This window comes from Spodoptera frugiperda, chromosome 30, assembly GCF_023101765.2.
Source record: "Spodoptera frugiperda isolate SF20-4 chromosome 30, AGI-APGP_CSIRO_Sfru_2.0, whole genome shotgun sequence".
Taxonomy (NCBI): Eukaryota; Metazoa; Arthropoda; class Insecta; order Lepidoptera; family Noctuidae; genus Spodoptera; species Spodoptera frugiperda.
Window position 1 is genome coordinate 6,198,077 of NC_064241.1, and position 14,389 is coordinate 6,212,465.

Below are 14,389 nucleotides of genomic sequence, written 5' to 3' on the forward strand. Positions count from 1 at the left end.
ATGTGAGGAGTACTTTGTTAAGTGTGAAAATAATGATTGTCGCTTGCGGACTGGGATCGTTGTTATGATAATAATAGGGTCTCAAATTTCTATGGAATCGATATTGTATTCGTAATTTGATATAGGTACCTACTTCCCGGGTACGCATGTAACCAGCGTCTCGTATTTACTAATCACTGGAGCGAAAGTTGATAAGGCGTCTGAAGTTTTGTTTGTCTTCAAACCCCGAACTTTGGCAAAAGGCATTTTGTAGTTCCTTACCTGATCAAACAACGGACTTTATTTATTCACCATTCTTACTATAAGTACATGTATTATTGGCTTTTATTTACTGAACATACATACTTACAGTTCAGTAATTTGATCAAAACGTTCCCAGATGTACGTCTAATAATTTAATGCATAATATTTTTTATTGTTTTATGAAAATTTGTGATAAAATGTAATTTAGGTGCTCTCCTTTCGTAACTTAAATCGACTTCTTCAAACAAGTTTCTGTCGGACTCTTTTACATCGTCCCGTTGGCGGAGCGACGCGGCGACCAAAAAAGGACAACCACCTCTCTCGACTGAATTTTTATGAACTTTTTTGTTTGCCTTTTCCAAGACGAAATGTAAAGTAACATCACCGCGGGCCGGTTTTTGAAAGGGCACTGCATCTTAAAGGAAACTGTAAATTAAGTTTCTTTTTGAATCTCCGCTTTTGCCGTTTCGTTTGCGTTATGTTATGATGACTTGTATTCTGAGGTTATTTATCTTAATGTTGCATACTGCATCCAACACACTATGTATATACTCATACACAGACTACATGCTAATAATATACACTAAGTAGTTAATTGAATTGAACACCAATCAATGTTTGGACATAACTAGGTGATTGCTTAGCAATTATCGCTCTTCAAACATTTTTGATCAACATTGCAAGACATATAAACAAGACATCATGTAATGTCTATACAAAGATTACGTCGTTTATACTAAACATCGTAAGTGCCTCAGCCCTAAACGCAGGACATACAAAAGTCGTTCAAAGACAATGAACACAAACGTTACGTTTACACAGTAACAATAGCGTGGTATTCAAACAATTGACTAATAATTCCGCTCGGCAAACTGTTACATACCAAATGGAAATTTCGCGTAACGTTCGCTGCAGCTATTGGCTCTCTTAATGTAAATGTGTTGTTCCACGATCGGTGGCACCGCGCGAATCGTAACAATTATTTATGTTATTATGATGAACAATACCTACATTACACGCAAAACTATTCTGCGAAGCACGAATATTTCAGAGAACCACATTACTCTGTCAGACGTTATTATGCGAGTTATTTTTGATATATTACTCGAATACAACATTATTGTTTTACGTAATAATAACACAGTGTAGGCCCATCTCTTCCCAACTCCATTTCCCTACAATTGGTACTTAAGGACGCAATATCAATATCTCTTCTAAGTACTTACGCATTGTACTTCACGAGATAACGAGAAAACTTTATTATCAAGTTTTTTTTTACTTCGCGAAAAGTAGTTGATATACACTGGCGTATTTCATAAGCTTCATCAACCTGGGTCAGCCCCCGCTAATATAAGACAACGATAAGAGGCCACGTACAAATACTAAAACAGAGAGAAATAAAAGAAATAAAAAGCAAAAAATGAGTCGGAATAACGTTAAACAATATCGGCGTAGGACCGAAAATAATCCTTAGTACATCGTAGGTAATACTTTATCGGGTACCCAAGAAGGGTGGCTATTGCGTAGGGGATTACCAATTTTATAAGTTAGGTATTCGTGTGAATGTCACCGCAGTAACCATAACGTTTTAGTGGCAGTTTGCCCCTCGTTGGAACACTTCGTATTTTTAATAAAAAAAGCAATATAGTTTTTCACAGCCAAGAGCAAGGAGGATGGGAAGGCTTGGAATTTTCAATTTTAAAAATTAAATTGCTTTAAACAATTGTTTTGTTGATGGTTCTCTCTGAGTTATTGCGTTGTCTTATCACATAGAAGCACTTAGATGTGCACTATAATAAATAATAGACATTCTTCGTTTACTCTTTGTCATGGTATTATTTTCCTCAAGCTCTTTACCTAACGAAAATATGAGTAAAATATACATGGACGCATAAAAATAGTGCACCATTGATTAATACATTGGATTGAAAAATGCGCCAATAGTGACGGATCACAACTGAGAGCATCGTTAATTCTCCAATTCCCTCGACACTGTAACACAATCCAACGCGAGCGAATCACAATGAAATAAAATATTTACTCCATTGTCTCTATTGCATGAAAAATGCAAGGAAATGGAACACAAATTATTTTATTTCGAAAATACAGTTGGTAATAAAGTTATTGGCAAATACAATGTACACCCACATTTCACCATTTGTGTTTTAAGTCCCATGTAATAGGCCGTGAGCCTAATACGAAACTCATGACAGTATCAATAAATACTTTGCCCGACCCGAGAATCGAGACCGAGACCGTTTGACTTTGACTTTGACTTTATGAAACTCATGACAGTATCAATAAAAATCCTGACACATTAGCACACACATCTTAATATACTCTATTCTCATTTAAAGAACAGACTATAAAACGTAAATCATCCAACGATATCCAAAAGGGGGGTTGTTGTAATAAATATTCCTCTGTCCTCATGAACTAAACCGGCGGCAGAAGGTAGTATAAATCTGCGAATGTCACATATATTATTGAACAGACTTGCACTTTTCTAATACATTCTGACGTAGTTTATATAAAGTGAGGTAAGACTGAATAGCTTGGGAGGATTCTCAATCTTACCTGGTTTTATCGCTACTAGAGATTCAGCTGTTCGATCCGACTTCAGATTTGTCTACCTTCATACAATAAACGAGTCCAGGGATAGTACTTGGTGTTATAAATACAGGGTGGAAAGGAGTCTGTCGTAAAGTCAAACCATATGTATGAGTATCTTCTGGCACATGATCATAGACCCTCCGTAATGAAATTTTATGGCGGTATTTCCATGCTACTTTCATTGTTTTTGTCGACTTCTTTTAGGATATTTATAAAATTGATTATTGGTATATTTATTCTGCTTTCATTGTAATATGTATGTAAAACTAAAGAGTGATAGCAGTGTATGATATAAAAGGCCAATGATGTTGATTCCAAAACCAAAAATTGCCTTTAAGCCTAAGTCTGTACCACCCAAATTAATTTCGAAACTGCAACAATAATTATGCTTTTCCAGCAGAGGTGTGCTGTGTAACTATGTCACTCGAGTATGCGATGTATCGGTAGTAGGGAAGCCATTCATAGCACGCATCTTTCCATATAAAAATATAACTTAGCTAAGTCCGTTTCCACCAGTGCTAAGCTGTGTGCCCCTATGAATATGATTGTTGGAAGCTAAATGTCATCTACAACAACGTAGTATGCACATCTCTGGTGCAAAAGCACCCTAAGAAGATTAAACAGCAGACACTTCCTGGAACACATCTGCCAATATCTAACAAAGGAAAGAGTAGAGTGACGTTTTAACAAAACATATCACGAACAGTACTCTTGATTGTAACTACTACAAAGGATATAAAATGGGGCATAAACTGGCTCATATAACAATAAAAATAAATTAGATAAAAGCTCGCAATGAAACTTTACCCATTACTCGGCTCGCGTAAAACAACTTCATGGGTTTGTAAGATTTAATTATTACAAAATACTTCTCGGAAAATGTGTAATGTAAAACCTTTCGGTACACAAATGAACTTTGCCGAGTTAACATGCCATTTTCTTGTTTTAGAAATTTTCTGGGAACATAATATTATAATAATGTTAGTATTTATAGTAAGTATATTCTTTAACGCGTTTTGTACTTAATAGTATTTCTACAAAGACATTGGTAAGCCGTGTGAAACTACTGACAGAAACTAGTTGCTTATAATTACGAAGGTGTTAAACTCTGAGACAAAACAGTCGTACAGTATACTAACTCAACTAAATGTGAAGATTAAACAAATAAATAAATTTAACAAATAATTGTTGTAATCGACAGTGAAATCTGTGAGATATTATATTATAGCCCATTCAAGGATAAAATTGCTATAAAAACACATTTCCTATCCACACTAACATACTAGCCTCACAATATGCAAATCTGAACACAGCATAATACTCTTTTAAAAAACATAGCTTTTAATATATACCTAGTACTAAAGTGAACGGCAATGCTCTATTATAAATTGTAAGCGGTAACCGTTCCAAGATGTTAGTAGTTTTGCACCGCGCCGGCCCGGTCTCGGGGCCTCCAAATTACCGCAATAACGGTAATTGCAATTTGCTGCTGAAACTACCCACTGTCTTCATTCCCTTCCGTTCTAATGTTGATATAGGAGCATTGCTTTGTACTGCAGATACTGCTGAGTTAAAGTGTGCAATAGTTGGCTTTTACCTGACTCGCGGTGGAATATTTTTCCGCATGAGCGCTTGTGAAAGAATGTGCAGTTTCAACGGCTTACTGGTTCAAAGTTCGCTTGCTTAGGTTAGAAATTCAGTCTGAATGTCTATTTATGACATTTTAAAATTCTAAGCTGTGTTATAAAAATAGAACAGTATACGTAGGTTTTTTATCCCTTCTCTTCTCATGGGTGTTGTAAAGAAGTTTTTTATGGTATAAGTCGGTCGCCACAACGCAAGCGTTGTTTCATGTCGATTTCTGTGAGGCCGTCATGGCTCTCCCACGCTTAAATACTATAAGTAGTAAGTAGTAAGATAGCAGTGCTCTCTGTTTAGTAGTTAGTTTAGTTTACCTTATCTTTTTAAACCGTGATCATTACCTCGCCTACCAAGTGTGGAGATTTATGTATAAAGGATACTCATAGTTGTAGTCTATATGTGTAGTCTAAAGTTTGGCTATTATAATGTTGTATCTTATCATTTTCTTACTTGAAGATCAAGTTTAATTCAACAACCTCTATAGACTTATAATTGCTTCATTTAAAAAAGTACCACTAAACTCTAGTAGAGTATTCGAAAAACAAGGCGTTGGATATTAAAAGATAAATCTGAATGTTTACCCAGTTATCAGGATGGGCGTTCCCATGCGTCCCACGTTGGGTTGCATTGCATGCAAATCGTGGTATATCTGATATGAGAATCTCACTGCACTGTGTCGAACGCTTAGAAAACAAAGGTTGGAATACTTTCAAAGAAACTACGCTTTATAGAAAGACTACGTATATCCCACTATAGAATTTCGGCACGGCAATTTTGAAAAACAACATAATTAAGCAATCAAGTTTCTCACTCATGTTTTACAGTATAATACCGATAAGTCTATGATTTTCTTATTTATTTAAGTAAAGTGTATCAACATTTAGAATCTTTACATAGATATCAAATTATATTAATACATTTTCAAGAAGTTTTCATTTTCAAGAAACTGATTCTAAATATAAAAATAGTGTTTTGTACTTTTTGAGAATGAATTCAAGACTATTTCTGAAATAGTTACAAGAACTATAAAAACATAAATCCTACATTTTTACTCGTGAATTATTCTAAAGGAAAATACACTGAAAGATTCTTGTTAACCAATCATCTATCTATACATATAATAAAATCGTAGAAAAGTGCTGTCTGTACATTGAAAATAAAAATAAAAAAAATAGCAGGGGTTATTGTTATGTCGATGTCGAACCCAAAAATGTAATTAACTTTTTTTTTGTCTGTTTGTCTGTTTGTCTGTTTGTCTGTTTGTCTGTTTGTCTGTTTGTCTGTTTGTCTGTTTGTCTGTTTGTCTGTTTGTCTGTTTGTCTGTTTGTCTGTTTGTCTGTTCGTCTGTGCGCGCTAATCTCAGAAACGGCTGATCCGAGTTGGATGCGGTTTTCACGAATATATTGTGGGATGCTTAAATTTACATTTAGTGTTTGTTTCATGTCAATCGGTTCATAAATAAAAAAGTTATGTCAAATTAAAGAATCACGTCGAACATTCTATGCTTATACCATTAATCTCCGCAACTATTTGACGGATTTGGTTGAAATTTGGTACAGATATAGTTTAGAACCTTAGAAAGGACATAGATATATTTTTATTTCAAAAATCAAAAAATAAAAATAAGAAATAAATTATTTATAAATAATTCTATGTCGATCGTTACACGATTTCGGTTCATGTTATTGTTTTAATTTATCGAAAAAAAGTAAATAAATAGTAAAAAGGTATGAAAAAAATAATAAGAAATAAATTATTTATAAATAATTCTATGTCGATCGTTACACGACTTCGGTTCATGTTATTGTTTTAATTTATCGAAAAAAAGTAAATAAATAGTAAAAAGGTATGAAAAAAATAATATCAATATAATAAAACCTTTAGTTAAAGAAAATGCTCTAACGGAGTATAGATAATTCTATGTCGATCGTTACACGACTTCGGTTCATGTTATTGTTTTAATTCATCGAAAAAAGTAAATAAATAGTAAAAAGGTATGAAAAAAATAATATCAATATAATTAAACTTTTAGTACAAAGAAAATGCCCGAACGGAGTATAAAATCCAAGTTGTCTTTATCCTCGATAGATGGCGTTGGGATCGAAATAGATCGCGCTATGGTTTCGTTACATTCATTTGGTTGGGTATCGGCCGAGCGCTTCGGTACTATCGTAGAAAAAGTGTATTATCAGTCGTATGATTATTTGTCTGTAGTGGTCCTGCTGTTTCGTATATTCTAAATTGGTTTCGTTGTATTTGTCAATTAATAAGTTTATTTGTTGGGTTTTCCTGGTTTTTTGGTTAAACTATTTAACGTAGGTTTAGTTTGATATCGATTATTAGTAGTTACTGTAGTTAGTTTTTTTAATAAAATTGTAAATCTAATTTTTTTTTAATTAGATTAGATTTAAGTCGTTTCTTTTAAATTATTTAGTTTAAGCTTGGTTATTATAGCATAGAGGATAGGTTGTAATATAGTTTCTTTTTTAATTGTTATAAATTCGTAATTCGTAGCTTTCTTTAGTTTTAAGTTAGTTTAAGTCCGTTTTTAAACTATTTTTTCAATGCCCTAAGTGAGTATACATCTATTAAATTCAAACGCAGAGCTCATTATGTTGATTTTTGAAGAGTTCCCTGGAATATCTTCCACATCTCATTTTTGAAGAGATCCCGCGAGATCGGGAACTATGTGGTTAAAACCAAAAATTTGCCGGAAGTCACTATTCCACGCGAACGAAGTCGCGGGCAAAAGCTAGTTTGAAATAAAATTACTAGTGATGTGAACTACGTAAATCGTTTGAGTGCACCGAAGAACGAGAAATCTTCAAGTAAAATAGATACGCAGAAGAAAATAGAAGTTGATTTTTATATTAAATTCAAATTGAAGATAAAAACTTTTAGTTTGTGAAGTAAAACGTCTCACTCACAGATAACAAGCTCCAAGTCTTTCTTGGAGTTGCTTATCGATGTTATGGTATTATGTCTTGAAGTTGCTATCAAGCGAAAAAAATCTTAAGACTTTTTTTTAAAGTGAAATAGATAATGAGGGAGTTAAAAAACATTTGCTACTGAATGTTATTCCAAAAAACTGATGAGATAGCATTAGATACAATTTTTTGAAACGAGTTAAATAAAAGCTTGTTAAATACCATTAAGTTTTTCGACCTTTAAAAGCATACAACTAACCTAGATGTTGTCTCTGATAATTTTGTCATGCAGGTCCCTTAGGGAGCACTAAGGAAGGCCTTCCAAAATTCTTACGAAAACAAGGAAAAGTGGCAATGTTATGCGCGCACGAATTGAAGCCATAACTACAGCAATACTAGATACGTTTGTACGCTGATTGGGCATAAAAATAATAATACAATATTTCTATTGGCCGTTTATTATTCCGTACATGTCTCAGAGTGGGTAATAACTGACGGCTGCTTTTCTTATAAAGAATTAGGATATTCGGTGTTAAGAATAATATCGTATTGTATATCAATCCTCAAATGTTTTATTGGTTTTCGGAATTCGAATTCCATAGACTTAATATTATTGTGAATAACATTGGATTTACTAAGAAACTATTGAAACTATCAACGATCTAGTGATTCTAGTGTTTAGACTGAATATAATTTATATCGAACACAAAACTAAATGCCGAGCTTAATAATGAGAATACTTGAATTTTCATACAAGTAAAGCATGCAGAATTATCCTATTTGTAATCTCCCTTACAATATAAATTAATGACTGGTTTTTGATTATATAAAAAAATGATGAAATTGATTATTTACCTAGTACTATAAATACTTGGCCTATCATCGAAGACGAGATCTTAAAGTAATTGGCAGATAACATAGAAAATCATTACAAATTACTATATTTAAATAAAAATAATAATATTTAATTCAACAAATGAATCAATGGAACTTGTAAACTAGTACCACATGCAACAGCTATAAGACTTAATGGTACCTAACATGAGTCGCTTACAGCGTCCGTGGTCGTCGGTTAGCCAACTATTATTACTAAAGTAGCGCGACATTTGTCAGAGGCAACACTTTGTTCCTGCAGGAGTCAGCAACACCACTATATATCATGTTCTCTCTTCTCTTCGTACGAAGTGAACGTGATACTCATACTCATACTTTGATGCATAGAAAGAAATGCGTTGTGAACTGTTTTTTTGTATTTAGATATGTATACAGAAATTGCATATTAAATAAATTTGTTATTAGTAAGTAAGTAAGTAGTCGATCCACGTGGAGGACTAAGGGGGAGGCCTTTGTTCAGCAGTGAACGACGAAATAAACTTTCCCTGATCGATTTTGATCACGGTGTCTAGTCTGTCTAACTAGCGCTGCAGGAGATATTATAGTGCAAGTGCGGGTGATCAACTTGTAAACGTCGTACAATTAACGAGTGGGCATTGTTTAATCTTCAATCATTGTGGGTGGCTCTAATGAGTAATGACTTTAAGGGACTACATATTTGACAGAGACTAGACCTACAGGTCTTGAGCAGGTTGATAAACTAGCAGTGGAAATTTAATGTAATTTTACATTTGTTCACTTTGAATCTTTGTAACTTTATAACTGTTTATTAGAATCATCGTGACTTTATGTGGAACATGCCATAATTATGGTAAAAATCTTCCATCAAAATAATTAATTTCTAAATATTAGTAAATTTTCCAAAAGACGACTGAAGTATTAATAATCTTCTTGGAAATCTCAATGATACAGGAAAGTCAGGTATTCAGGTAAACGAAATTTGTCTTCTTAGTAATAGTGTGGGCTATAATGAAAAGTAATTCCTTGAATGAAACCCGTCAGAATTAATTTAATTGCTAAAAGTATCACATTCAAAGTTTACACAAGTACCTAATTTTCCTTCGTAGGAGTTTCGAAGCCTATATTGTGGTTTCCGTATGTGAAACGTCATTTAAGACTATTTCGAGATAACAATTTTAGTTTTACTTCACACTGAGTCAGACAAATTATTTCAATTCTAGTTTCAATATAATTCAATTTTATAATTTTGTAACACTTTAAGAATTTCATACTGCTTGTATGGGTGGAGATGATTGATTGCAATCATTATGATTCGTCTCACAATATATCTTCTTGTTTGTTGTTTTAAAAAAATCTATTATTGCACAGTCAGTAATGAAGTCATCAATGAATCTGTTAAACGTAACTGACCAATATATGTAACTAGCTACATTTTTGAAAGTAATGACATTAGAGGCCCTTACTCCACTTAGTGTTTTTTTTCTTTTATGGCAAGTAAAACCGTATGTAACCCTAATATGTTGGTAAAATACAAAATACACTTAGAGACTTGATAATTGTTCAGTGTTCAACGGTAACTCCTTTCGGTGTTCATTAAGATTATTACGAGCCCTCTGCTAAGTGAATGTAGCGTCTTAAAATGCCAGAATGTTTATTACTTTCGTACATAATCTTATCTAACCTGCCTATGTAATCTATGTACAATGTATATATATCTGAGGTACCTATCTCTCTTTGAATGTTGAATACTTTTAAGTTTATTGTATATCTTACAGTTCTCAATTAAAGAAAATGGTAAAAGAAAAGGTTTGAGTACATACTCCAGTATAAACTTCAACTTGAGACAAGGTGTAACTAGTATTAGAGGTTTTGATACTTTAATAAATATGGCATATTTTTGCATATTCATTCTCTTTTTATTTTACTTTAAGTTATTTTTAACTAAAGTTATATTAGGGGTCTATTTCTTAATTTTATTTATTGCACCGCTCGAGGGAAAAATATAATAAAATATTAATTTAGATCAAATATTACTTAGTTATAATAATATCAATAAATAAATAAAGAAGTTCTGAAAGTTAAGCACACACACACAAACACACATAAACAACAAAAAAAAACAAATCACGCACATGATCGAGATCACTCAACCAATATTGATACGCAATAATACAAAGAAACTAATAATGGCAACCTTCCATAATACTTGTAAACGTTTGGAGAGCCACTTGTTTGTCTTCAAAGCAAATAATAAAAGGGGTAGACAATGTCGTAGCAATAATTGCGGGAATAATGTGAAAGTTAGCTGACACGGCCTTCTATTACTTCAGACAGAAAAATATCGCTATTTATTAAAGACTGCTGAACCGTTTATATGCGGATGGGTGATAACATGTCGATGTTTTGGTAACAATGTGTCGATAAAAGTATGTAAGGAAATATTTTGTCGATCCAAAAATAATGTAAGGTAACGTAATGTTCCCTTTATAGAATAAAGGTAACAGATTGTGTAGTATTTTTACCAGTTATGCTAAAGAAAAGTAAACTTTGCTAGCACGTCCGAAAGAGGTTTTCTTATTAGCAAATTACATCTGGAATATCTAATCAAACCAATATTTTTCTTAAATATGTGTAACAATTCTGATGCTATAACTTTCCACGTTTAGTGGCTCAATCATATAATTTTCCTTATGAATTACATATACCTTAAAAAATCAAGTAGATACAAGCCACCCTTTTCATGTATATTTAATCGAAAACGCAACCTCTTTCTATCGGAGCCTAATTTGCTGCTTCATTTAAAAACCGCTGATCGGGTCATTCGAGACCAAAGGCCACGGATTAGCCCCACTTAGGCCACTTAAGGATTAAACCCTTGTAAGCACTAAGTAATGCTACATGCTTTACAGAAAGGTATAGAATTCAAGACCTTTTGACCACCAGTCACCTTAACCTTTTCGTTTTCTTGCAAGAGCATGTAGGTCGTGGTCAGTAGTGTTAGAATATCCTAATGCATTTTCGAAATTAGCGGCGATGTGCTAACTTTTAAGTATTTTAAGAAATGTTACTCGCAAAAATAGATGCTCCTATAGATAATGTTTTGTTAATACCAGATAAATTTAGCAACGGGACATGACAAACTTAACCTTTGCTACTAAAAAGGTTTAATTGAATTTTAGTTAATGTCGACAAGAATCAAAAAGCTGAATGAAAAAAGTAAAACGATAGATGCAAGTTTTTTAAAACAATTCAAGACGTTAAAAGCTGGAATAAAGCTAAACTATTACAACTCGAGCTCCATCTCCGCGCTTTACACATTTTTTCCAGACAGATGACCTTTCCATTTAATTAGGTTTTAGAAGATTCATCGTAATACTTGGTCCCATTAATTAATTAATTATGTTTAATGAAGCGTTATTCTAAGCCAATTTGATTAACATTACACTGATACCATTTAGATAAATTGGTTTTCAGGTGTCTTTGTTTACACATAATTTAATCAATCCTAAATCAGTTATTTCTTCATTTGAAAAGTCCAAATGTATTTAGTTAAACTAAGTGCCTTTAATTACAATCAACGTCACAGCATGAATAATAAACCCCGTTTAGTAGGTAATTCCCGAAGGGCAGACAGAAACGTATATACGCTTGCCAATACAGTATTAGGTCAGTCCCAATCTGATATTGGGAGAGCTTATCGCCATTTACCGGGCACGGTTCCAATCCCCAGCCATAATGGAGAAATTTTCAACAGAAAACCGCAACGTTTAATTTTAATTTCAATTTTAAATATCGATACAACGGCAGCGTCAAGATGTCACATCCCTCGGCTTGACCGGCGCTTTAAGCTTCACCAAGTACAAATAGAGAATAGTGGTTGCAGTAATAATGGGTTGGCGTATAACTACCGTTGGCAGAGCGTTAAATCTATACATATAATAAAATCGTAGAAAAGTGCTGTCTGTACATTGAAAATAAAAATAAAAAAAATAGCAGGGGTTATTGTTATGTCGATGTCGAACCCAAAAATGTAATTAACTTTTTTTTTGTCTGTTTGTCTGTTTGTCTGTTTGTCTGTTTGTCTGTTTGTCTGTTTGTCTGTTCGTCTGTGCGCGCTAATCTCAGAAACGGCTGATCCGAGTTGGATGCGGTTTTCACGAATATATTGTGGGATGCTTAAATTTACATTTAGTGTTTGTTTCATGTCAATCGGTTCATAAATAAAAAAGTTATGTCAAATTAAAGAATCACGTCGAACATTCTATGCTTATACCATTAATCTCCGCAACTATTTGACGGATTTGGTTGAAATTTGGTACAGATATAGTTTAGAACCTTAGAAAGGACATAGATATATTTTTATTTCAAAAATCAAAAAATAAAAATAAGAAATAAATTATTTATAAATAATTCTATGTCGATCGTTACACGACTTCGGTTCATGTTATTGTTTTAATTTATCGAAAAAAATTAATAAATAGTAAAAAGGTATGAAAAAAATAATATCAATATAATAAAACATTTAGTACAAAGAAAATGCTCTAACGGAGTATAGATAATTCTATGTCGATCGTTACACGACTTCGGTTCATGTTATTGTTTTAATTCATCGAAAAAAAGTAAATAAATAGTAAAAAGGTATGAAAAAAATAATATCAATATAATTAAACTTTTAGTACAAAGAAAATGCCCGAACGGAGTATAAATAAATAATCCAAGTTGTCTTTATCCTCGATAGATGGCGTTGGGATCGAAATAGATCGCGCTATGGTTTCGTTACATTCATTTGGTTGGGTATCGGCCGAGCGCTTCGGTACTATCGTAGAAAAAGTGTATTATCAGTCGTATGATTATTTGTCTGTAGTGGTCCTGCTGTTTCGTATATTCTAAATTGGTTTCGTTGTATTTGTCAATTAATAAGTTTATTTGTTGGGTTTTCCTGGTTTTTTGGTTAAACTATTTAACGTAGGTTTAGTTTGATATCGATTATTAGTAGTTACTGTAGTTAGTTTTTTTAATAAAATTGTAAGTCTAATTTATAAATTAATTAGATTAGATTTAAGTCGTTTCTTTTAAATTATTTAGTTTAAGCTTGGTTATTATAGCATAGAGGATAGGTTGTAATATAGTTTCTTTTTTAATTGTTATAAATTCGTAATTCGTAGCTTTCTTTAGTTTTAAGTTAGTTTAAGTCCGTTTTTAAACTATTTTTTCAATGCCCTAAGTGAGTATACATCTATTAAATTCAAACGCAGAGCTCATTATGTTGATTTTTGAAGAGTTCCCTGGAATATCTTCCACATCTCATTTTTGAAGAGATCCCGCGAGATCGGGAACTATGTGGTTAATATACAAAATATGTTTATACTAATGTGTCTACTATGTATTTTCCCACGCAATAAACTGCAGTTGACTGAAGGGAGCGGGAAACCTTCCAGTAGGCTGCTGGCAGTATTTCTGCATAATTCAATCGTATAGGAACCATCGCCTCTTATGTGTTAGCCATAGTAGGTAGTAGTAGTGAAGAATCAGAATCCATTGAAGACTTAGAAAAACAACACTCACAATGCAAAAGAACAAAGCGAATAATATCTGTCATTTTGACGAAAAACACAACAGATTGACAGCACTGAAGTCAAATTCAAAGTCAACTGACTTGGTTATCATAACAAATACTAAAATAAATGTGATTTTTTATACTGCTAATATCAATTAGCAGTCCGCAGATCCTAATAACTTTGTATCAACAAAGTTATTAGGATCAGACATTTACTAAAATATAAATAAAATTATTGGTAAATTACATTTTTGTTGAGCAACCTGTTCAAAAATAGCCAGTTTTGGATAATCTCCTTTGCCGGAAGTCACTATTCCACGCGAACGAAGTCGCGGGCAAAAGCTAGTTTATATTAAAAATGTACTGACGCAGTATTACACAACACGTGCGCTTTGTTGTCAATGGCCATTGTATTTACTTCACAAACGTTATTTATTTGTCCATGTGTACGTCAAATTAATTACAAAGGGTGCGCAGTTGCACATTGATGGTTTCTAGTTCCATGTTGTTCGAATAAAATTACAGGTGGCTTTGGTTTGTGACTATTTTTTTA

At 32.9% G+C, this 14,389-nt stretch overlaps 1 protein-coding gene and 1 long non-coding RNA gene across 4 annotated transcripts in view; both read left to right on the top strand.

The window, feature by feature from the left end:
- LOC118269670 (lachesin) overlaps nucleotides 1-14,389 on the top strand; it is a 110,639-nt gene that overhangs the window by 77,488 nt on the left and 18,762 nt on the right. The gene's annotated exons all lie outside the window — the stretch shown is intronic.
- LOC126912809 (uncharacterized) lies at nucleotides 5,600-13,005 on the top strand. Its single transcript, XR_007707456.1, has 2 exons — nucleotides 5,600-6,224; nucleotides 12,768-13,005. It is a non-coding gene; the product is annotated as an uncharacterized LOC126912809 (long non-coding RNA).